Below are 25,713 nucleotides of genomic sequence, written 5' to 3'. Positions count from 1 at the left end.
GTTCCCATCTGCTCCATGTAACACCCTCATTTGCACAGCACTACATGTAATGTGATTTACGGATTGTTTAAACTGTACCTTGAAATGAAATGCACGCTAGTGCATTGTCTGGAACTGCTGTCAGCATCCAAACCAATTGTCTGGAATTGCTGACCGCAAGGTACAGAGCTATTTTCCAATGTATTGTGAACATTTTATATGAGTATATTTTTGAAAAAAGAAGTTGCGATGTGATTGGCAGCTCTGACACAGGCTACGCTGTGCCCCTGTCCCATTGCCGGCAATCTGTGTAATCAGGGGAACTGACAAAATCTCCAAGTCTTCCGCAGTAAGCACTCCGGTAAATTCCTCACTCAAAGCTCGACCCAAAGGGGCCAGGTGTAACTGGGGCATTGACAGCGTTATTACTGCTAAACAACGGTTACAGGCACGGAAAACAACATTTTAATGTTGTGCAGTGTGAAACTTGTCCATTTTAATAACTTTTAAGAAACTTTGATAGTTTGTCCATCTTGAGTTCAGCCTTCCCTTTTTCCCAATGGAGAGCCCGAATCTTTGTTTTGCTCACATTAACGTTTTTTAAAAGTTAGAATTTTAAGACCTTGTTCGCTGTTTGTGAGAATACTGCGTGTTGATTGGCCGCTGAGACAGTGTGTTGACGTCAGAGCAGTTCACACAAAGGAATCCCCGCTATACTCGGCTGATTTGAATTGAATTTCGGAAATCGCAACGTTCCCGACACAGGGATTGCGAGACCCTAGTGCGGAGTGTACTTCGGGGGTTTGTGGAAAACATCCTCGCTTCGCTGCTGGCCGTAAATTCCCCGCCAATATATTTGTAAAAACTTTTGCTGTGAGCTTTGATATCTGTTGCAAATTCTTTTTCACAATCTCTTTTTGCACCTCTGACCAGCTTCTTGCTATCCCTCTGTTGCTATTTATCGCTCTCCCAGTCCGCTACATTCCCACTCTTCCTTCCATGTGTGTAAGCCTTTCTGTTGAGCTTGCTGCGAGCTCTTGTCTCATTTTTATATACTTATTAAACCGAGTAAGTTGCTGTTCCTGATTTATTTTCAGTGTCTCATGAGCCGTTGCTCTTTTGTCCTTTTCCTCCACTCTGGAGATGGACAAGTCTCTCTACCGGTAAGACAAGATTGTGAATTGTCTTTCTCAGATACAAAGTGGATAACTTTCCACTGGTCCACATTGAACTCAGCAGGAAGTTCAGTTATATAAAGCTCTGGTCAGACCCCAGCTGTGCACAGCGCTCAGTTCTGGGCCCCCCACCCCAGGAAGGATATATTGGTCTCGGACGGGGAGCAGTGCGGATTCACCACAATGACACTGGGGGCTAAAAGGGTTAAATTATGAGGTTGCACAGACTGGGTTTGTATTACCTCGAGTTTAGAAGTTTCGGGTGATCTGAGCGAGGTGTTTAAGATAATTAAAGGGGCTGATAGGATAGAGAGAGAGAGAGACTATTTCCTCTAACTGGGAAAGTCCAGACCAACAGGGCAGATACTTAAAATGAGAGCTAGTTAGGGAATGAAATCAGGAAGCAATATATCACACAATGGGTAGTGCAATGGTATAACTCTCTCCCCCAAAAGGCCGTTGATCCTGAGGGTCAATTGGAGCTTCCAAGACGGAGATCGATAGATTTTTGTTGGGCAAGGGTATCAAGGGATACGGAGCAAAGGCTCGTAAATGGGGTTAAGGTGTAGATCAGCCATGGTCTCATTGAATGGCGGACACACTCAAGGGGCTGCTGTAATTCCTATATCACCCAGAGAGTGGTGAGAATGTGGAACTCACTACCTCGAGGAGTAGCCGAGGAACAGTGCAGGTGCATTTAAAGGGAGGCTAGATGTTAAAATATACATATCTAAGCCAACAGGTGTGTTTTGCACTCAACCTGCACCTGCCTGAAACCCACTGGGGGTTAACACCGACCCTGAGGGACCGCACTCGATAACCAGGTCACGCTTTGAAGTACGGGGATCTGGGTTGTGGGGATCTGGAACTCGCTGCCTGGAAGAGTGGTGGATGCAGAAACCCTCGCCATTTTTAAGAGATGGTTGGATGGACACTTAAAATACCGTAACCTGCAGGGTTACGGACCTAGAGCTGGTAATTGGGATTAGACTGGATGACCTTTTGTTGGCCGGCGCAGATACAATGGTAAGTACTGCAGGGAATCAAATACAGCCAGGGTGATCTCCTGGATTAGTTTCAATCACCTGGATGGGTTGGAGAGGAATTTTCCCAGATTTTTTCTCCCGAAATTGGCCTGGGTTTTTATCTGGTTTTTGCCTCTCCCAGGAGATCACATGGCTCCGGTTGGGGTGGAGTGTAGAATGTTTCAGTGTAAGGGGTGTCGCAGTTGTGTGAGGCGGACTGGTTGGGGCTGGGTGCTCTTTGCCTTTCCGTCATTGTTCATAGGTTTATATGTAACCTTCAGGGCTGCTGACCGAGGGCCGTGTGGCTCTTTGTCGGCTGGTGGGACACGATGGGCCGGAATGTCCTCCTTCTGCGCTGTAAATTTCTATGTTTCTATAAAAGCAGGCCAGCTGGTAATGCGACTAATGTACTATTGCAGCTATTACTGGGTTTTGAACCAGTAATTAAACTTGTCCTTTGAGTTTCAGGTCATTGACTGAACTCAGTGGTTAAATAGGAAGCAGTGATCAGCATTTTACAGTGGGACTTGCTATAAAAAGGCATTCCCTTTCCTGTACTGGTAAATGTAAGTGGGAACTACAGGCCAGTATGGAACTGCACATGGTGAAACAGTTTCCCCTCATCGCTCAGCTCCTCAATAGATACCAACAAGTTCCTCTGCTACAGGTTTACTGGGAGTTAACAGCTCACACATGGTAGAGTGTAGTTCAGGCACACAGCCTAGGACTGACAGTGGACCTGTGATACCAGATACCTCCATCACCTACATACCTAGTCGCAGCAAGCCTGCTCCTCGAGGTACACATGCAAACGCCCCCCCTCTCCCTCCCACCCACCCATCCTGCCTCCATCACTGAGACCCCCCAAAGCCCAGCCTTCTGAAGATGGGGAATAAGCTCAGGTCGGATTCCATGAGTGAGCGGACGAGAGCCAGCCCCAAATGTACATGTACATCCCATCACAACAAACTACAAAACTTCCCTGAGTAAAGGCCTCTGCTTCAAGGGCAACAACTTGAGTTAAATCCCACACAAAGTTCCAATTCTAGTCATGTTTCGAGTTTAGACACAGCAATTCAGTTTGTTTCTCACGTGTCGTATATGAAATCCCAGACAAAGAAACTCATTTATCCAGCGACTCAGTTCAATTCGTATCAATTTGCTAACTGCAATAATTATGAATCAGCCTGGTGCAAGCCCATTAGTACATGTCTGGATGCTCCTTCCCCTGTCCCGGTGCTCTGACATTGAGGGGCCGGAATTTGATCACCTCACTGCCCACTGCCGCCCACATCCCTCTGCAAGACCCGTCCAGTGCTACTTCCGACGTGGCCTGGAGTGGGGGGGGGGGGGGGGGGAGAGTGGCCAGGACCCACCCACTGACGTCAGAGGGCGGCCGAGTGGTACAAGTGAGCTCCCGCCCGCTGAGCTCCCAGATTCCTGCGGGCGGGAGTCTGTCCCCGACGGTGGGTCTGAACATCCTGAAAAAAAAGCTCAGTGAACATTTGAAAAAAAAAAACATTTTCCACAGCGACTTACCTGGATGGGGTCCCCTGGTGGTCTTCCGATAGCTTCTTTTATTTTTCAGTGTTGATTTGCTATTTCCAGGTCTTCGACCCTCCGTGGGCCCGATCCATCCTCGGCGAGACTCGGGCGGCAAGCGCCTCTGCCGCCGAGAATGCGACCTCCTGCCGGCTGCCACCCAGGTTGGCGGTGTACGTCGTCCATTTACCGCCTGCCGACCTTCGAGGGACCTCGGCGATGAAAACCCCGCCCAAAGGACCTCGGCGACCACCGGGCGGGCGGGGGCCTTGCGGAAAATCGAGCCCAAGGTTTCCAGCGGCTGCAGGTTGGGAGGTGGGCAGCTCTCGTGGTGGCAGTCTTTGAGCTGGTGCTTGGGAGGGTGGGAGAGGGACGGGACACCTTCAGGGAGCCTGGCTTCCTCTTGCCAAGGTGGAAGAGGCACGTCCACATTGCAGCATCAGTCATGGTGGATAGGCTGGGTTTGTTCTCATTGGAACAGAGGAGGCTGAGAGGAGACCTCATTGAGGTGTACAAAATATTGAGGGGCCTGAACACAGTGGATAGTAAGGGCCTATTTCCATTGGTGGAGGAGTCTATTACAAGGGGGCATAGTTTTAAGGTGGTTGGTGGAAGGTTTAGAGGGGATTTGAGGGGGGGGGCTTCTTTAGGCAGAGGGTTGTGGGGATCTGGAACTCGCTGCCTGGAAGAGTGGTGGATGCAGAAACCCTCACCACTTTTAAGAGATGGTTGGATGAGCACTTAAAGTGCAGTAACCTGCAGGGTTACGGACCTAGAGCTAGTAATTGGGATTAGACTGGATGACCTTTTGCTGGACGGAACAGATATAATGGTCAGTACTGCAGGGAATAGAATACGGCCAGGGTGATCTCCTGGACTAGTGTCGATCGCCTGGATGGGTCGGAGAGGAATTTTCCCAGATTTTCTCTTCCTAAATTGGCCTGAGTTTTTATCTGTTTTTTGCCTCTCCCAGGAGATCACATGGCTCCGGTTGGGGTGGAGTGTAGAATGTTTCAGTGTAAGGGGTGTCACAGTTGTGTGAGGCGGACTGGTTGGGCTGGGTGCTCTTTGCCTTTCCGTCATTGTTCATGGTTTATATGTAACCTTCGGAGCTGCTGACCGAGGGCCGTGCGGCTCTTTGTCGGCCAGCACGGACACGATGGGCCGGAATGGCCTCCTTCTGTGCTGTAAATTTCTGTGTTTCTATGTATGCAGTGTGTCAGGTGTCACGTGTGGGTGAGGGATGTAACTCCGGGGAGAGTGGGGAGAAGGAGGTGTAGTGACCCTGGGAACAATTGTATTTCACAGCCCGTGTCCCTATGATTATGAGTTTACCTTTTCCTGGTCATGCCACAGCCTGACCCAGGGGGTGTAACAATGAATTCTTGTTGTGTGAGCTGGACGCTGCCACCTTGCACATGCTCCATCTTCTGTGGTCTGACAGGCAGACAGACTGACACTCCAGTGACACAGTTATGTATCAACAAGCTTGTTTATTTTTATATAACTGTGAACAAATAGAGCAACTATTCTAGCGAGTCTGCTTACATTGTAAAACTCCTCAGAGAAAGTAAGACTTGCATTTATATAGTGCCTTTCATGGCCACCGGACGTCTCAAAGCACTTTGCAGCCAAGGAGTACAGTCACTGTTGTAATGTGGGAAACATGGCAACCACTTTGCACACATCAAGCTCCCACAAACATTAGCTGTGATAATCACCAGATAATCTGTTTTTGTTATGTTGACTGAGGGATAAATATTGGCCAGGACACCGGGGCCAATAAGTCCCCTACTCATCTCTGAAATACTCCCGTGAGAACTTTTATGTCCACGTGAGAGGGCAGACAGAGTCCTCATAGCAGAAACTAACACAGCACGCTATCAGTAGGCTAAACACACTTTTATGACGTATCCTCTCCCTGAATCTAACTGGTGCTCCAGTGAAAGACAGAGCTGTCCCTCTGGCCGATTCCTTCCCAGATCTCGGACGATCGTGTGTCCTTACTGGGTGGGACATGAAGCCAAACCCTCTGACCCACCCTCGGGTCTCTGGCCAGCTGAGATATCAATCAATCCAGCTGAATTATGAGCTTCACTAACCTCATGAATAAGACCATCCCAACATATTATGTCCTCTCTGGGAGTTGTTAATCTATCGCATTGTTTCAAGCTCGAGTGGTACGCAAACACCTTCCTGGATAGGTTCTTCCACTGGGCATGACCCATTATTCACATCCCAGGATGCTCTATATTGTGAATGTAGTCTCCAATTCCGTCTGATCCACTGCAGATCGATCTTCCTCTGCAACGTGGTGGTTTGCAGCTCACCTGCACATTCGTTGGAGATGTTGCATTGTTCTGCAACTATTGCATGCATAGAGCTGAAAGCGGCATTGATGGGGCCGATGATCCCCTCTGCAGAACCAACAGGGTGTTAACTGCCTCGCATTAACGATTGATGGCAGACTCTGGGTCAATTAAGGCCGGGCCACGGCAGCTGGCATGTACGTTCTGCCATGCACATTTCTGCTCAAAACCAACGTTACTTTATGTATAGTACTGGTCAAAACACCTTTATTCTGCGAAATCTGCTTGGTGTCGCTGGTGGATATAAATGCCTGGGCTACCGTTATGGTTTTACTGAGATAGTAACCCGAACCTTATCCCTGCTCATTACATTCTCAAAGAACTCCAGCAAATTTGTCAAACATGATTTCCCTTTCATAAACCCATGCTGAATCTGTTCCACTGAATTTTGCTTTCAGGGTCGGGGAGTGTGGGATTGGCCAATAATATCAGGGTTGGTGAGTGTGAGATTACCCAGTAATTTCAGGGTCAGCGAGTGTGGGACTGTCAGTAATATCAGGCTCTGGGAGTGTGGGATTACCCAGTAATATCAGGGTCTGGGAGTGTGGGATTACCCAGTAATGTCAGGGTCTGGGAGTGTGGGATTACCCAGTAATATCAGGGTCTGGGAGTGTGGGATTACCCAGTAATATCAGGGTCTGGGAGTGTGGGATTACCCAGTAATGTCAGGGTCTGGGAGTGTGGGATTATCCAGTAATATCACGGTCTGTGAGTGTGGGATTACCCAGTAATATCAGGGTCTGGGAGTGTGGGATTACCCAGTAATATCGGGGTTTGGGAGTGTGGGATTACCCAGTAATATCAGGGTCTGGGAGTGTGGGATTACCCAGTAATATCAGGGTCTGGGAGTGTGGGATTACCCAGTAATATCACGGTCTGTGAGTGTGGGATTACCCAGTAATATCAGGGTCTGGGAGTGTGGGATTACCCAGTAATATCAGGGTCTGGGATTGTGGGATTAACCAGTAATATCAGGGTAGGGGAGTGTGGGATTACCCAGTAATATCATTGTCTGGGAGTGTGTGATTACCCAGTAATATCAGGGTCTGGGAGTGTGGGATTACTCAGTAATATCAGGGTCTGGGAGTGTTGGATTACCCAGTAATTTCAGGGTCTGGGAGTGTGGGATTACCCAGTAATATCAGGGTCTGGGAGTGTGAGATTACCCAGCAATATCAGGGTGTGGGATTACCCCGTAATATCAGGGTCTGGGAGTGTGGGTTTACCCAGTAATATCAGGGCATGGGAGTGTGGGATTACCCAGTAATATCAGTTCTGGGAGGGTGGGATTATTCAGTAATATCAGGGTCTGGGAGTGTGGGATTACCCAGTAATATCAGGGTCTGGGAGTGTGGGATCACCCAGCAATATCAGTCTGGGAGTGTGGGATTACCCAGTAATATCAGGGTCTAGGAGTGTGGGATTACCCAGTAATATCAGGGTCAGGGAGTGTGGGATTACCCAGTAATATCAGGGTCTGGGAGTGTGGGATTATCCAGTAATATCAGGGTCTGGGAGTGTGGGATTACCCAGTAATATCAGGGTCTGGGAGTGTGGGATTACCCAGTAATGTCAGGTTCTGGGAGTGTGGGATTACCCAGTAATATCAGGGTGTGGGAGTGTGGGATTACCCAGTAATATCAGGGTCTGGGAGAGTAGGATTACCCAGTAATATCAGGGTCTGGGAGTGTGGGATTACCCAGTAATATCAGGGTCTGGGAGTGTGGGATCACCCAGCAATATCAGTCTGGGAGTGTGGGATTACCCAGTAATATCAGGGTCAGGGAGTGTGAGATTACCCAGTAATATCAGGGTCTGGGAGTGTGGGATAACTCAGTAATATCAGGGTCTGGGAGTGTTGGATTACCCAGTAATTTCAGGGTCTGGGAGTGTGGGATTACCTAGTAATATCAGGGTCTGGGAGTGTGAGATTACCCAGCAATATCAGGGTGTGGGATTACCCAGTAATATCAGGGTCTGGGAGTGTGAGATTACCCAGTAATATCAGGGTCTGGGAATGTGGGATTACCCAGTAATATCAGGGTCTGGGAGTGTGGGATTACCCAGTAATATCAGTGTCTGGGAGTGTGGGATTACCCAGTAATATCAGGGTCTGGGAGTGAGGGATTACACAGTAATATCAGGGTCTGGGAGTGTGGGATTACCCAGTAATATCAGGGTCTGGGAGTGTGGGATTACCCAGTAATATCAGGGTCTGGGAGTGTGGGATTACCCAGTAAGCTCAGGGTCTGGCAATGTGGGATTACCCAGTAATATCAGGATCTGGGAGTGTGGGATTATCAAGTAATATCAGGGTCAGGGAGTATGGGATTACCCAGTAATATCAGGGTCTGAGAGTGTGGCATTACCCAGTAATATCAGGGTCTGGGAGTGTGGGATTACCCAGTAATATCAGGGTCTGGGAGTGTGGGATTACCCAGTCTGGGAGTTTGGGATTACCCAGTAATATCAGGGTCTGGGAGTGTGGTATTACCCAGTAATATCAGGGTTTGGGAGTGTGGGATTACCCAGTACTATCAGGGTGTGGGAGTGTGTGATTACCCAGTAATATCAGGTTAGGGGAGTGTGGGATTACCCAGTAGTATAAGGGTCTGGGAGTGTGGGATTACCCAGTCTGGGAGTTTGGGATTACCCAGTAATATCAGGGTCTGGGAGTGTGGTATTACCCAGTAATATCAGGGTCAGGGAGTGTGGGATTACCCAGTAATATCAGGGTCTGGGAGTGTGGGATTATCCAGTAATATCAGGGTCTGGGAGTGTGGGATTACCCAGTAATATCAGGGTCTGGGAGTGTGGGATTACCCAGTAATGTCAGGTTCTGGGAGTGTGGGATTACCCAGTAATATCAGGGTGTGGGAGTGTGGGATTACCCAGTAATATCAGGGTCTGGGAGAGTAGGATTACCCAGTAATATCAGGGTCTGGGAGTGTGGGATTACCCAGTAATATCAGGGTCTGGGAGTGTGGGATCACCCAGCAATATCAGTCTGGGAGTGTGGGATTACCCAGTAATATCAGGGTCAGGGAGTGTGAGATTACCCAGTAATATCAGGGTCTGGGAGTGTGGGATAACTCAGTAATATCAGGGTCTGGGAGTGTTGGATTACCCAGTAATTTCAGGGTCTGGGAGTGTGGGATTACCTAGTAATATCAGGGTCTGGGAGTGTGAGATTACCCAGCAATATCAGGGTGTGGGATTACTCAGTAATATCAGGGTCTGGGAGTGTGAGATTACCCAGTAATATCAGGGTCTGGGAATGTGGGATTACCCAGTAATATCAGGGTCTGGGAGTGTGGGATTACCCAGTAATATCAGTGTCTGGGAGTGTGGGATTACCCAGTAATATCAGGGTCTGGGAGTGTGGGATAAGTCAGTAATATCAGGGTCTGGGAGTGAGGGATTACACAGTAATATCAGGGTCTGTGAGTGTGGGATTACCCAGTAATATCAGGGTCAGGGAGTGTGGGATTACCCAGTAATGTCAGGGTCTGGGAGTGTGGGATTACCCACTAATATCACGGTCTGTGAGTGTGGGATTACCCAGTAATATCCGGGTCTGGGAGTGTGGGATTACCCATTAATATCAGGGTCTGGAACTGTGGGATTACCCAGTAATATCAGGGTCTGGGAGTGTGGGATTACCCAGTAATATCAGGGTCTGGGAGTATGGGATTACCCAGTAATATCACGGTCTGGGAGTGTGGGATTTCCCAGTAATATCAGGGTTTGGGAGTGTGGGATTGACGAGTAATATCAGGGTCTGGGAGTGTGGGATTACCCAGTAATATCAGGGTGGGTGAGTGTGGGATTACCCAGTAATATCAGGGTCTGGGAGTGTGTGATTACCCAGTAATATCAGGGTCTGGGAGTGTGGGATTACCCAGTAATATCAGGGTCTGGGAGGGTGAGATTACCCAGTAATATCAGGGTCAGGGAGTGTGGGATTACCCAGTAATATCAGGGTCTGGGAGTTTGAGATTACCCAGCAATATCAGGGTGTGGGAGTGTGGGATTACCCAGTAATATCAGGATCTGGGAGTGTGGGATTACCCAGTAATATCAGGGTCTGGGAGTGAGGGATTACCCACTAATATCAGGGTCTGGGAGTGTGGGATCACCCAGCAATATCAGGGTCTGGGAGTGTGAGATTACCCAGTAATATCAGGGTCTAGGAGTGTGGGATTACCCAGTAATATCAGGGTCAGGGAGTGTGGGATTACCCAGTAATATCAGGGTCCGGGAGTGTGGGATTATCCAGAAATATCAGGGTCTGGGAGTGTGGGATTACCCAGTAATATCAGGGTCTGGGAGTGTGGGATTACCCAGTAATATCAGGGTCTGGGAGTATGGGATTACCCAGTAAAATCAGGGTGTGGGAGTGTGGGATTATCCAGTAATATCAGGGTCTGGCAGTGTGGGATTACCCAGTAATATCAGGGTCTGGGAGTGTGGGATTACCCAGTAATATCAGGGTCTGGGAGTGTGGGATTACCCAGTAATATCAGGTTGTGGGAGAGTGGGATTATCCAGTAATATCAGAGTCTGTGAGTGTGTGATTACCCAGTAATATCAGTGTCTGGGAGTGTGGGATTACCTAGTAATATCAGGGTCTGGGAGTGTGGGATTACCCAGTAATATCAGGGTCTGTGAGTGTGGGATTACCCAGTAATTTCAGTGTCTGGGAGTGTGGGATTACCCAGTAATATCAGGGTCTGGGTGTGTGGGATTACCCAGTAATATCAGGGTCTGGGAGTGTGGGAGTACCCAGTAATATCAGGGTCTGGGAGTGTGGGATTACCCAGTAATATCAGGGTCTGGGAGTGTGGGATTACCCAGTAATATTAGGGTCTGGGAGTGTGGGATTACCCAGTAATATCAGGGTCTGTGAGTGTGGGATTACCCAGTAATATCAGGGTCAGGGAGTGTGGGATTACCCAGTAATGTCAGGGTCTGGGAGTGTGGGATTACCCACTAATATCACGGTCTGTGAGTGTGGGATTACCCAGTAATATCCGGGTCTGGGAGTGTGGGATTACCCAGTAATATCAGGGTCTGGGACTGTGGGATTACCCAGTAATATCAGGGTCTGGGAGTGTGGGATTACACAGTAATATCAGGGTCTGGGAGTATGGGATTACCCAGTAATATCACGGTCTGGGAGTGTGGGATTTCCCAGTAATATCAGGGTCTGGGAGTGTGGGATTGACGAGTAATATCAGGGTCTGGGAGTGTGGGATTACCCAGTAATATCAGGGTGGGTGAGTGTGGGATTACCCAGTAATATCAGGGTCTGGGAGTGTGTGATTACCCAGTAATATCAGGGTCTGGGAGTTTGAGATTACCCAGCAATATCAGGGTGTGGGAGTGTGGGATTACCCAGTAATATCAGGGTCTGGGAGTGTGGGATTACCCAGTAATATCAGGGTCTGGGAGTGTGAGATTACCCAGTAATATCAGGGTCTGGGAGTGTGTGATTACCCAGTAATATCAGGGTCTGGGAGTTTGAGATTACCCAGCAATATCAGGGTGTGGGAGTGTGGGATTACCCAGTAATATCAGGGTCTGGGAGTGTGGGATTACCCAGTAATATCAGGGTCTGGGAGTGAGGGATTACCCACTAATATCAGGGTCTGGGAGTGTGGGATCACCCAGCAATATCAGGGTCTGGGAGTGTGGGATTACCCAGTAATATCAGGGTCTAGGAGTGTGGGATTACCCAGTAATATCAGGGTCAGGGAGTGTGGGATTACCCAGTAATATCAGGGTCCGGGAGTGTGGGATTATCCAGAAATATCAGGGTCTGGGAGTGTGGGATTACCCAGTAATATCAGGGTCTGGGAGTGTGGGATTACCCAGTAATATCAGGGTCTGTGAGTATGGGATTACCCAGTAAAATCAGGGTGTGGGAGTGTGGGATTATCCAGTAATATCAGGGTCTGGCAGTGTGGGATTACCCAGTAATATCAGGGTCTGGGAGTGTGGGATTACCCAGTAATATCAGGGTCTGGGAGTGTGGGATTACCCAGTAATATCAGGTTGTGGGAGAGTGGGATTATCCAGTAATATCAGAGTCTGTGAGTGTGTGATTACCCAGTAATATCAGTGTCTGGGAGTGTGGGATTACCGAGTAATATCAGGGTCTGGGAGTGTGGGATTACCCAGTAATATCAGGGTCTGGGAGTGTGGGATTACACAGTAATATTAGGGTCTGGGAGTGTGGGATTACCCAGTAATATCAGGGTCTGGGAGTGTGGGATTAACCAGTAATATCAGGGTCTGGGAGTGTGGGATTACCCAGTAATAACAGGATCTGGGAGTGTGGGATTACCCAGTAATATCACGGTCTGTGAGTGTGGGATTACCCAGTAATATCAGGGTCTGGGAGTGTGGGATTACCCAGTAATATCAGGGTCTGGGAGTGTGGGATTACCCAGTAATATCAGGGTCTGGGAGTGTGGGATTACCCAGTAATATCACGGTCTGTGAGTGTGGGATTACCCAGTAATATCACGGTTTGGGAGTGTGGGACTACCCAGTAATATCAGTGTCTGGGAGTGTGGGATTACCCAGTAATATCAGGGTCTGGGAGTGTGGGATTACTCAGTAATATCAGGTTCTGGGAGTGTGAGATTACCCAGTAATATCAGGGTGTGCGAGTGTGGCATTACCCAGTAATATCAGGGTCTGGGAGTGTGGGATTACCCAGTAATATCAGGTTCTGGGAGTGTGAGATTACCCAGTAATATCAGTGTGTGGGAGTGTGGGATTACCCAGTAATATCAGGGTCTGGGAGTGTGGGATTACCCAGTAATATCAGGGTCTGGGAGTGTGGGATTACCCAGTAATATCAGGGTCTGGGAATGTGGGATCACCCAGTAATATCAGGGTTTGGGAGTGTGGGATTACCCAGTAATATCAGGTTTTGGGAGTGTGGGATTACCCAGTAATATCAGGGTCTGGGAGTGTGGGATTACTCAGTAATATCACGGTCTGGGAGTGTGAGATTACCCAGTAATATCACGGTCTGGGAGTGTGGGATTACTCAGTAATATCAGGGTTAGGGAGTGTGGGATTACCCAGTAATTTCAGGGTCTGGGAGTGTGGGATTACCCAGTAATATCAGAGTCTGGGAGTGTGGGATTACCCAGAAATATCAGGGTCTGGGAGTGTGGTATTACCCAGTAATATCAGGGTCTGGGAGTGTGGGATTACCCAGTAATATCAGGGTCTGGGAGTGTGAGATTACCAAGTAATATCAGGGTCTGGGAGTGTGGTCTTACCCAGTAATATCAGGCTCTGGGAGTGTGGTATTACCCACTAATATCAGGGTCTGGGAGTGTGTGATTACCCAGTAATATCAGGGTCTGAGAGTGTGGGATTACCCAGTAATATCAGGGGCTGGGAGTGTGGGATTACCTAGTAATATCAGTGTCTGGGAGTGTGGGATTACCCAGTAATATCAGGGTCTCGGAGTGTGCGATTACACAGTAATATGAGGGTCTGGGAGTGTGGGATTACCCAGTAATATCAGGGTCTGGGAGTGTGGGATTACCCAGTAATATTAGGGTCTGGGAGTGTGGGATTACCCAGTAAGCTCAGGGTCTGGCAATGTGGGATTGCCCAGTAAAATCAGGATCTGGGAGTGTGGGATTACCCAGTAATATCAGGGTCAGGGAGTATGGGATTACCCAGTAATATCAGGGTCTGAGAGTGTGGGATTACCCAGTAAAATCAGGGTCTGGGAGTGTGGGATTACCCAGTAATATCAGGGTCTGGGAGTGTGGGATTACCCAGTCTGGAAGTTTGGGATTACCCAGTAATATCAGGGGCTGGGAGTGTGGTATTACCCAGTAATATCAGGGTTTGGGAGTGTGGGATTACCCATTACTATCAGGGTGTGGGAGTGTGTGATTACCCAGTAATATCAGGTTAGGGGAGTGTGGGATTACCCAGTAATATCAGGGTCTGGGAGTGTGGGATTACCCAGTCTGGGAGTTTGGGATTACCCAGTAATATCAGGGTCTGGGAGTGTGGTATTACCCAGTAATATCAGGGTTTGGTAGTGTGGGATTACCCAATACTATCAGGGTGTGGGAGTGTGTGATTACCCAGTAATATCAGGGTCTGAGAGTGTGGGATTACCCAGTAATATCAGGGTCTGTGAGTGTGGGAGTAACCAGTAATATCAGGGTCTGGGAGTGTGTGATTACCCAGTAATATCAGGGTCTGGGAGTGTGGGATTACCCAGTAATATCAGGGTCTGGGAGTGTGGGATTAACCAGTAATATCAGGGTCTGGGAGTGTGGGATTACCCAGTAATATCAGGGTCTGTGAGTGTGGGATTACCCAGTAATATCAGTGTCTGGGAGTGTGGCATTACCCAGTAATATCAGGGTCTGGGAGTGTGGGATTACCCAGTAATATCAGGGTCTGGGAGTGTGGGAGTACCCAGTAATATCAGGGTCTGGGAGTGTGGGATTACCCATGAATATCAGGGTCTGGGAGTGTGGGATTACCCAGTAATATCAGGGTTTGGGAGTGTGGGATTACCCAGTAATATCAGGGTCTGGGAGTGTGGGATTACCCAGTAATATCAGGGTCTGGGAGTGTGGGAGTACCCAGTAATATCAGGGTCTGGGAGTGTGGGATTACCCATGAATATCAGGGTCTGGGAGTGTGGAATTACCCAGTAATATCAGGGTTTGGGAGTGTGGGATTACCCAGTAATATCAGGGTCTGGGAGTGTGGGATTACCCAGTACTATCAGGGTGTGGGAGTGTGTGATTACCCAGTAATATCAGGGTCTGGGAGTGTGGGATTACCCAGTAATATCAGGGTCTGGGAGTGTGGGATTAACCAGTAATATCAGGGTCTGGGAGTGTGTGATTACCCAGTAATATCAGGGTCTGGGAGTGTGGGATTACCCAGTAATATCAGGGTCTGGGAGTGTGGGATTAACCAGTAATATCAGGGTCTGGGAGTGTGGGATTACCCAGTAATATCAGGGTCTGTGAGTGTGGGATTACCCAGTAATATCAGGGTCTGGGAGTGTGGGAGTACCCAGTAATATCAGGGTCTGGGAGTGTGGGATTACCCATGAATATCAGGGTCTGGGAGTGTGGAATTACCCAGTAATATCAGGGTTTGGGAGTGTGGGATTACCCAGTAATATCAGGGTCTGGGAGTGTGGGATTACCCAGTAATATCAGGGTCTGGGAGTGTGGGATTACCCAGTACTATCAGGGTGTGGGAGTGTGTGATTACCCAGTAATATCAGGGTCTGGGAGTGTGGGATTACCCAGTAATATCAGGGTCTGGGAGTGTGGGATTAACCAGTAATATCAGGGTCTGGGAGTGTGTGATTACCCAGTAATATCAGGGTCTGGGAGTGTGGGATTACCCAGTAATATCAGGGTCTGGGAGTGTGGGATTAACCAGTAATATCAGGGTCTGGGAGTGTGTGTTTACCCAGTAATATCAGGGTCTGGGAGTGTGGGATTACCCAGTAATATCAGGGTCTGGGAGTGTGGGAGTACCCAGTAATATCAGGGTCTGGGAGTGTGGGATTACCCATGAATATCAGGGTCTGGGAGTGTGGGATTACCCAGTAATATCAGGGTTTGGGAGTGTGGGATTACCCAGTAATATCAGGGTGTGGGAGTATGTGATTACCCAGTAATATCAGGGTCTGGGAGTGTGGGATTACCCAGTAATATCAGGGTCTGGGAGTGTGGGAGTACCCAGTAATATCAGGGTCTGGGAGTGTGGGATTACCCATGAATATCAGGGTCTGGGAGTGTGGAATTACCCAGTAATATCAGGGTTTGGGAGTGTGGGATTACCCAGTAATATCAGGGTGTGGGAGTGTGTGATTACCCAGTAATATCAGGGTCTGGGAGTGTGGGATTACCCAGTAATATCAGGGTCTGTGAGTGTGGGATTACCCAGTAATATCAGTGTCTGGGAGTGTGGGATTACCCAGTAATATCAGGGTGTGGGATTACCCAGTAATATCAGGGTCTGGGAATGTCGGATTACCCAGTAATATCAGGGTCTGGGAGTGTGGGAATACCCAGTAATATCAGGGTCTGTGAGTGTGGGATTACCCAGTAATATCAGGGTCTGGGAGTGTGGGATTAGTCAGTAATATCAGGGTCTGGGAGTGAGGGATTACACAGTAATATCAGGGTCTGGGAGTGTGGGATTACCCAGTAATATCAGGGTCTGGGAGTGTGGGATTACCCAGTAAGCTCAGGGTCTGGCAATGTGGGATTGCCCAGTAAAATCAGGATCTGGGAGTGTGGGATTACCCAGTCTGGGAGTTTGGGATTACCCAGTAATATCAGGGTCTGGGAGTGTGGTATTACCCAGTAATATCAGGGTTTGGGAGTGTGGGATTACCCAGTACTATCAGGGTGTGGGAGTGTCTGATTACCCAGTAATATCAGGTTCGGGGAGTGTGGGATTACCCAGTAATATCACGGTCTGGGAGTGTGGGATTACCCAGTCTGGGAGTTTGGGATTACCCAGTAATATCAGGGTCTGGGAGTGTGGTATTACCCAGTAATATCAGGGTTTGGTAGTGTGGGATTACCCAATACTATCAGGGTGTGGGAGTGTGTGATTACCCAGTAATATCAGGGTCTGGGAGTGTGGGATTACCCAGTAATATCAGGGTCTGGGAGTGTGGGAGTAACCAGTAATATCAGGGTCTGGAAGTGTGTGATTACCCAGTAATATCAGGGTCTGGGAGTGTGGGATTTCCCAGTAATATCAGGGTCTGGGAGTGTGGGATTAACCAGTAATATCAGGGTCTGGGAGTGTGGGATTACCCAGTAATATCAGGGTCTGTGAGTGTGGGATTACCCAGTAATATCAGTGTCTGGGAGTGTGGCATTACCCAGTAATATCAGGGTCTGGGAGTGTGGGATTACCCATGAATATCAGGGTCTGGGAGTGTGGGATTACCCAGTAATATCAGGGTTTGGGAGTGTGGGATTACCCAGTAATATCAGGGTGTGGGAGTATGTGATTACCCAGTAATATCAGGGTCTGGGAGTGTGGGATTACCCAGTAATATCAGGGTCTGGGAGTGTGGGAGTACCCAGTAATATCAGGGTCTGGGAGTGTGGGATTACCCATGAATATCAGGGTCTGGGAGTGTGGAATTACCCAGTAATATCAGGGTTTGGGAGTGTGGGATTACCCAGTAATATCAGGGTGTGGGAGTGTGTGATTACCCAGTAATATCAGGGTCTGGGAGTGTGGGATTACCCAGTAATATCAGGGTCTGTGAGTGTGGGATTACCCAGTAATATCAGTGTCTGGGAGTGTGGGATTACCCAGTAATATCAGGGTGTGGGATTACCCAGTAATATCAGGGTCTGGGAATGTCGGATTACCCAGTAATATCAGGGTCTGGGAGTGTGGGAATACCCAGTAATATCAGGGTCTGTGAGTGTGGGATTACCCAGTAATATCAGGGTCTGGGAGTGTGGGATTAGTCAGTAATATCAGGGTCTGGGAGTGAGGGATTACACAGTAATATCAGGGTCTGGGAGTGTGGGATTACCCAGTAATATCAGGGTCTGGGAGTGTGGGATTACCCAGTAAGCTCAGGGTCTGGCAATGTGGGATTGCCCAGTAAAATCAGGATCTGGGAGTGTGGGATTACCCAGTCTGGGAGTTTGGGATTACCCAGTAATATCAGGGTCTGGGAGTGTGGTATTACCCAGTAATATCAGGGTTTGGGAGTGTGGGATTACCCAGTACTATCAGGGTGTGGGAGTGTCTGATTACCCAGTAATATCAGGTTCGGGGAGTGTGGGATTACCCAGTAATATCACGGTCTGGGAGTGTGGGATTACCCAGTCTGGGAGTTTGGGATTACCCAGTAATATCAGGGTCTGGGAGTGTGGTATTACCCAGTAATATCAGGGTTTGGTAGTGTGGGATTACCCAATACTATCAGGGTGTGGGAGTGTGTGATTACCCAGTAATATCAGGGTCTGGGAGTGTGGGATTACCCAGTAATATCAGGGTCTGGGAGTGTGGGAGTAACCAGTAATATCAGGGTCTGGGAGTGTGTGATTACCCAGTAATATCAGGGTCTGGGAGTGTGGGATTTCCCAGTAATATCAGGGTCTGGGAGTGTGGGATTAACCAGTAATATCAGGGTCTGGGAGTGTGGGATTACCCAGTAATATCAGGGTCTGTGAGTGTGGGATTACCCAGTAATATCAGTGTCTGGGAGTGTGGCATTACCCAGTAATATCAGGGTCTGGGAGTGTGGGATTACCCATGAATATCAGGGTCTGGGAGTGTGGGATTACCCAGTAATATCAGGGTTTGGGAGTGTGGGATTACCCAGTAATATCAGGGTGTGGGAGTATGTGATTACCCAGTAATATCAGGGTCTGGGAGTGTGGGATTACCCAGTAATATCAGGGTCTGGGAGTGTGGGAGTACCCAGTAATATCAGGGTCTGGGAGTGTGGGATTACCCATGAATATCAGGGTCTGGGAGTGTGGAATTACCCAGTAATATCAGGGTTTGGGAGTGTGGGATTACCCAGTAATATCAGGGTGTGGGAGTGTGTGATTACCCAGTAATATCAGGGTCTGGGAGTGTGGGATTACCCAGTAATATCAGGGTCTGTGAGTGTGGGATTACCCAGTAATATCAGTGTCTGGGAGTGTGGGATTACCCAGTAATATCAGGGTGTGGGATTACCCAGTAATATCAGGGTCTGGGAATGTCGGATTACCCAGTAATATCAGGGTCTGGGAGTGTGGGAATACCCAGTAATATCAGGGTCTGTGAGTGTGGGATTACCCAGTAATATCAGGGTCTGGGAGTGTGGGATTAGTCAGTAATATCAGGGTCTGGGAGTGAGGGATTACACAGTAATATCAGGGTCTGGGAGTGTGGGATTACCCAGTAATATCAGGGTCTGGGAGTGTGGGATTACCCAGTAAGCTCAGGGTCTGGCAATGTGGGATTGCCCAGTAAAATCAGGATCTGGGAGTGTGGGATTACCCAGTCTGGGAGTTTGGGATTACCCAGTAATATCAGGGTCTGGGAGTGTGGTATTACCCAGTAATATCAGGGTTTGGGAGTGTGGGATTACCCAGTACTATCAGGGTGTGGGAGTGTCTGATTACCCAGTAATATCAGGTTCGGGGAGTGTGGGATTACCCAGTAATATCACGGTCTGGGAGTGTGGGATTACCCAGTCTGGGAGTTTGGGATTACCCAGTAATATCAGGGTCTGGGAGTGTGGTATTACCCAGTAATATCAGGGTTTGGTAGTGTGGGATTACCCAATACTATCAGGGTGTGGGAGTGTGTGATTACCCAGTAATATCAGGGTCTGGGAGTGTGGGATTACCCAGTAATATCAGGGTCTGGGAGTGTGGGAGTAACCAGTAATATCAGGGTCTGGGAGTGTGTGATTACCCAGTAATATCAGGGTCTGGGAGTGTGGGATTTCCCAGTAATATCAGGGTCTGGGAGTGTGGGATTAACCAGTAATATCAGGGTCTGGGAGTGTGGGATTACCCAGTAATATCAGGGTCTGTGAGTGTGGGATTACCCAGTAATATCAGTGTCTGGGAGTGTGGCATTACCCAGTAATATCAGGGTCTGGGAGTGTGGGATTACCCAGTAATATCAGGGTCTGGGAGTGTGGGAGTACCCAGTAATATCAGGGTCTGGGAGTGTGGGATTACCCATGAATATCAGGGTCTGGGAGTGTGGGATTACCCAGTAATATCAGGGTTTGGGAGTGTGGGATTACCCAGTAATCTCAGGGTCTGGGAGTGTGGGATTACCCAGTAATATCAGGGTCTGGGAGTGTGGGAGTACCCAGTAATATCAGGGTCTGGGAGTGTGGGATTACCCATGAATATCAGGGTCTGGGAGTGTGGAATTACCCAGTAATATCAGGGTCTGGGAGTGTGGGATTACCCAGTAATATCAGGGTCTGGGAGTGTGGGATTACCCAGTAATATCAGGGTCTGGGAGTGTGGGATTACCCAGTAATATCACGGTCTGTGAGTGTGGGATTACCCAGTAATATCACGGTCTGGGAGTGTGGGACTACCCAGTAATATCAGTGTCTGGGAGTGTGGGATTACCCAGTAATATCAGGGTCTGGGAGTGTGGGATTACTCAGTAATATCAGGTTCTGGGAGTGTGAGATTACCCAGTAATATCAGGGTGTGCGAGTGTGGCATTACCCAGTAATATCAGGGTCTGGGAGTGTGGGATTACCCAGTAATATCAGGTTCTGGGAGTGTGAGATTACCCAGTAATATCAGTGTGTGGGAGTGTGGGATTACCCAGTAATATCAGGGTCTGGGAGTGTGGGATTACCCAGTAATATCAGGGTCTGGGAGTGTGGGATTACCCAGTAATATCAGGGTCTGGGAATGTGGGATCACCCAGTAATATCAGGGTTTGGGAGTGTGGGATTACCCAGTAATATCAGGTTTTGGGAGTGTGGGATTACCCAGTAATATCAGGGTCTGGGAGTGTGGGATTACTCAGTAATATCACGGTCTGGGAGTGTGAGATTACCCAGTAATATCACGGTCTGGGAGTGTGGGATTACTCAGTAATATCAGGGTTAGGGAGTGTGGGATTACCCAGTAATTTCAGGGTCTGGGAGTGTGGGATTACCCAGTAATATCAGAGTCTGGGAGTGTGGGATTAACCAGAAATATCAGGGTCTGGGAGTGTGGTATTACCCAGTAATATCAGGGTCTGGGAGTGTGGGATTACCCAGTAATATCAGGGTCTGGGAGTGTGAGATTACCAAGTAATATCAGGGTCTGGGAGTGTGGTCTTACCCAGTAATATCAGGCTCTGGGAGTGTGGTATTACCCACTAATATCAGGGTCTGGGAGTGTGTGATTACCCAGTAATATCAGGGTCTGAGAGTGTGGGATTACCCAGTAATATCAGGGGCTGGGAGTGTGGGATTACCTAGTAATATCAGTGTCTGGGAGTGTGGGATTACCCAGTAATATCAGGGTCTCGGAGTGTGCGATTACACAGTAATATGAGGGTCTGGGAGTGTGGGATTACCAAGTAATATCAGGGTCTGGGAGTGTGGGATTACCCAGTAATATTAGGGTCTGGGAGTGTGGGATTACCCAGTAAGCTCAGGGTCTGGCAATGTGGGATTGCCCAGTAAAATCAGGATCTGGGAGTGTGGGATTACCCAGTAATATCAGGGTCAGGGAGTATGGGATTACCCAGTAATATCAGGGTCTGAGAGTGTGGGATTACCCAGTAATATCAGGGTCTGGGAGTGTGGGATTACCCAGTAATATCAGGGTCTGGGAGTGTGGGATTACCCAGTCTGGAAGTTTGGGATTACCCAGTAATATCAGGGGCTGGGAGTGTGGTATTACCCAGTAATATCAGGGTTTGGGAGTGTGGGATTACCCAGTACTATCAGGGTGTGGGAGTGTGTGATTACCCAGTAATATCAGGTTAGGGGAGTGTGGGATTACCCAGTAATATCAGGGTCTGGGAGTGTGGGATTACCCAGTCTGGGAGTTTGGGATTACCCAGTAATATCAGGGTCTGGGAGTGTGGTATTACCCAGTAATATCAGGGTTTGGTAGTGTGGGATTACCCAATACTATCAGGGTGTGGGAGTGTGTGATTACCCAGTAATATCAGGGTCTGAGAGTGTGGGATTACCCAGTAATATCAGGGTCTGTGAGTGTGGGAGTAACCAGTAATATCAGGGTCTGGGAGTGTGTGATTACCCAGTAATATCAGGGTCTGGGAGTGTGGGATTACCCAGTAATATCAGGGTCTGGGAGTGTGGGATTAACCAGTAATATCAGGGTCTGGGAGTGTGGGATTACCCAGTAATATCAGGGTCTGTGAGTGTGGGATTACCCAGTAATATCAGTGTCTGGGAGTGTGGCATTACCCAGTAATATCAGGGTCTGGGAGTGTGGGATTACCCAGTAATATCAGGGTCTGGGAGTGTGGGAGTACCCAGTAATATCAGGGTCTGGGAGTGTGGGATTACCCATGAATATCAGGGTCTGGGAGTGTGGGATTACCCAGTAATATCAGGGTTTGGGAGTGTGGGATTACCCAGTAATATCAGGGTCTGGGAGTGTGGGATTACCCAGTAATATCAGGGTTTGGGAGTGTGGGAGTACCCAGTAATATCAGGGTCTGGGAGTGTGGGATTACCCATGAATATCAGGGACTGGGAGTGTGGAATTACCCAGTAATATCAGGGTTTGGGAGTGTGGGATTACCCAGTAATATCAGGGTCTGGGAGTGTGGGATTACCCAGTAATATCAGGGTCTGGGAGTGTGGGATTACCCAGTACTATCAGGGTGTGGGAGTGTGTGATTACCCAGTAATATCAGGGTCTGGGAGTGTGGGATTACCCAGTAATATCAGGGTCTGGGAGTGTGGGATTAACCAGTAATATCAGGGTCTGGGAGTGTGTGATTACCCAGTAATATCAGGGTCTGGGAGTGTGGGATTACCCAGTAATATCAGGGTCTGGGAGTGTGGGATTAACCAGTAATATCAGGGTCTGGGAGTGTGGGATTACCCAGTAATATCAGGGTCTGTGAGTGTGGGATTACCCAGTAATATCAGGGTCTGGGAGTGTGTGTTTACCCAGTAATATCAGGGTCTGGGAGTGTGGGATTACCCAGTAATATCAGGGTCTGGGAGTGTGGGAGTACCCAGTAATATCAGGGTCTGGGAGTGTGGGATTACCCATGAATATCAGGGTCTGGGAGTGTGGGATTACCCAGTAATATCAGGGTTTGGGAGTGTGGGATTACCCAGTAATATCAGGGTGTGGGAGTATGTGATTACCCAGTAATATCAGGGTCTGGGAGTGTGGGATTACCCAGTAATATCAGGGTCTGGGAGTGTGGGAGTACCCAGTAATATCAGGGTCTGGGAGTGTGGGATTACCCATGAATATCAGGGTCTGGGAGTGTGGAATTACCCAGTAATATCAGGGTTTGGGAGTGTGGGATTACCCAGTAATATCAGGGTGTGGGAGTGTGTGATTACCCAGTAATATCAGGGTCTGGGAGTGTGGGATTACCCAGTAATATCAGGGTCTGTGAGTGTGGGATTACCCAGTAATATCAGGGTCTGGGAGTGTGGGATTACCCAGTCTGGGAGTTTGGGATTACCCAGTAATATCAGGGTCTGGGAGTGTGGTATTACCCAGTAATATCAGGGTTTGGTAGTGTGGGATTACCCAATACTATCAGGGTGTGGGAGTGTGTGATTACCCAGTAATATCAGGGTCTGAGAGTGTGGGATTACCCAGTAATATCAGGGTCTGTGAGTGTGGGAGTAACCAGTAATATCAGGGTCTGGGAGTGTGTGATTACCCAGTAATATCAGGGTCTGGGAGTGTGGGATTACCCAGTAATATCAGGGTCTGGGAGTGTGGGATTAACCAGTAATATCAGGGTCTGGGAGTGTGGGATTACCCAGTAATATCAGGGTCTGTGAGTGTGGGATTACCCAGTAATATCAGTGTCTGGGAGTGTGGCATTACCCAGTAATATCAGGGTCTGGGAGTGTGGGATTACCCAGTAATATCAGGGTCTGGGAGTGTGGGAGTACCCAGTAATATCAGGGTCTGGGAGTGTGGGATTACCCATGAATATCAGGGTCTGGGAGTGTGGGATTACCCAGTAATATCAGGGTTTGGGAGTGTGGGATTACCCAGTAATATCAGGGTCTGGGAGTGTGGGATTACCCAGTAATATCAGGGTTTGGGAGTGTGGGAGTACCCAGTAATATCAGGGTCTGGGAGTGTGGGATTACCCATGAATATCAGGGACTGGGAGTGTGGAATTACCCAGTAATATCAGGGTTTGGGAGTGTGGGATTACCCAGTAATATCAGGGTCTGGGAGTGTGGGATTACCCAGTAATATCAGGGTCTGGGAGTGTGGGATTACCCAGTACTATCAGGGTGTGGGAGTGTGTGATTACCCAGTAATATCAGGGTCTGGGAGTGTGGGATTACCCAGTAATATCAGGGTCTGGGAGTGTGGGATTAACCAGTAATATCAGGGTCTGGGAGTGTGTGATTACCCAGTAATATCAGGGTCTGGGAGTGTGGGATTACCCAGTAATATCAGGGTCTGGGAGTGTGGGATTAACCAGTAATATCAGGGTCTGGGAGTGTGGGATTACCCAGTAATATCAGGGTCTGTGAGTGTGGGATTACCCAGTAATATCAGGGTCTGGGAGTGTGTGTTTACCCAGTAATATCAGGGTCTGGGAGTGTGGGATTACCCAGTAATATCAGGGTCTGGGAGTGTGGGAGTACCCAGTAATATCAGGGTCTGGGAGTGTGGGATTACCCATGAATATCAGGGTCTGGGAGTGTGGGATTACCCAGTAATATCAGGGTTTGGGAGTGTGGGATTACCCAGTAATATCAGGGTGTGGGAGTATGTGATTACCCAGTAATATCAGGGTCTGGGAGTGTGGGATTACCCAGTAATATCAGGGTCTGGGAGTGTGGGAGTACCCAGTAATATCAGGGTCTGGGAGTGTGGGATTACCCATGAATATCAGGGTCTGGGAGTGTGGAATTACCCAGTAATATCAGGGTTTGGGAGTGTGGGATTACCCAGTAATATCAGGGTGTGGGAGTGTGTGATTACCCAGTAATATCAGGGTCTGGGAGTGTGGGATTACCCAGTAATATCAGGGTCTGTGAGTGTGGGATTACCCAGTAATATCAGTGTCTGGGAGTGTGGGATTACCCAGTAATATCAGGGTGTGGGATTACCCAGTAATATCAGGGTCTGGGAATGTCGGATTACCCAGTAATATCAGGGTCTGGGAGTGTGGGAATACCCAGTAATATCAGGGTCTGTGAGTGTGGGATTACCCAGTAATATCAGGGTCTGGGAGTGTGGGATTAGTCAGTAATATCAGGGTCTGGGAGTGAGGGATTACACAGTAATATCAGGGTCTGGGAGTGTGGGATTACCCAGTAATATCAGGGTCTGGGAGTGTGGGATTACCCAGTAAGCTCAGGGTCTGGCAATGTGGGATTGCCCAGTAAAATCAGGATCTGGGAGTGTGGGATTACCCAGTCTGGGAGTTTGGGATTACCCAGTAATATGAGGGTCTGGGAGTGTGGTATTACCCAGTAATATCAGGGTTTGGGAGTGTGGGATTACCCAGTACTATCAGGGTGTGGGCGTGTCTGATTACCCAGTAATATCAGGTTAGGGGAGTGTGGGATTACCCAGTAATATCACGGTCTGGGAGTGTGGGATTACCCAGTCTGGGAGTTTGGGATTACCCAGTAATATCAGAGTCTGGGAGTGTGGTATTACCCAGTAATATCAGGGTTTGGTAGTGTGGGATTACCCAATACTATCAGGGTGTGGGAGTGTGTGATTACCCAGTAATATCAGGGTCTGGGTGTGTGGGATTACCCAGTAATATCAGGGTCTGGGAGTGTGGGAGTAACCAGTAATATCAGGGTCTGGGAGTGTGTGATTACCCAGTAATATCAGGGTCTGGGAGTGTGGGATTTCCCAGTAATATCAGGCTCTG

Source organism: Pristiophorus japonicus, chromosome 9, assembly GCF_044704955.1.
Source record: "Pristiophorus japonicus isolate sPriJap1 chromosome 9, sPriJap1.hap1, whole genome shotgun sequence".
NCBI classification, from domain to species: Eukaryota; Metazoa; Chordata; class Chondrichthyes; family Pristiophoridae; genus Pristiophorus; species Pristiophorus japonicus.
This window is presented reverse-complemented; position numbering follows the sequence as displayed.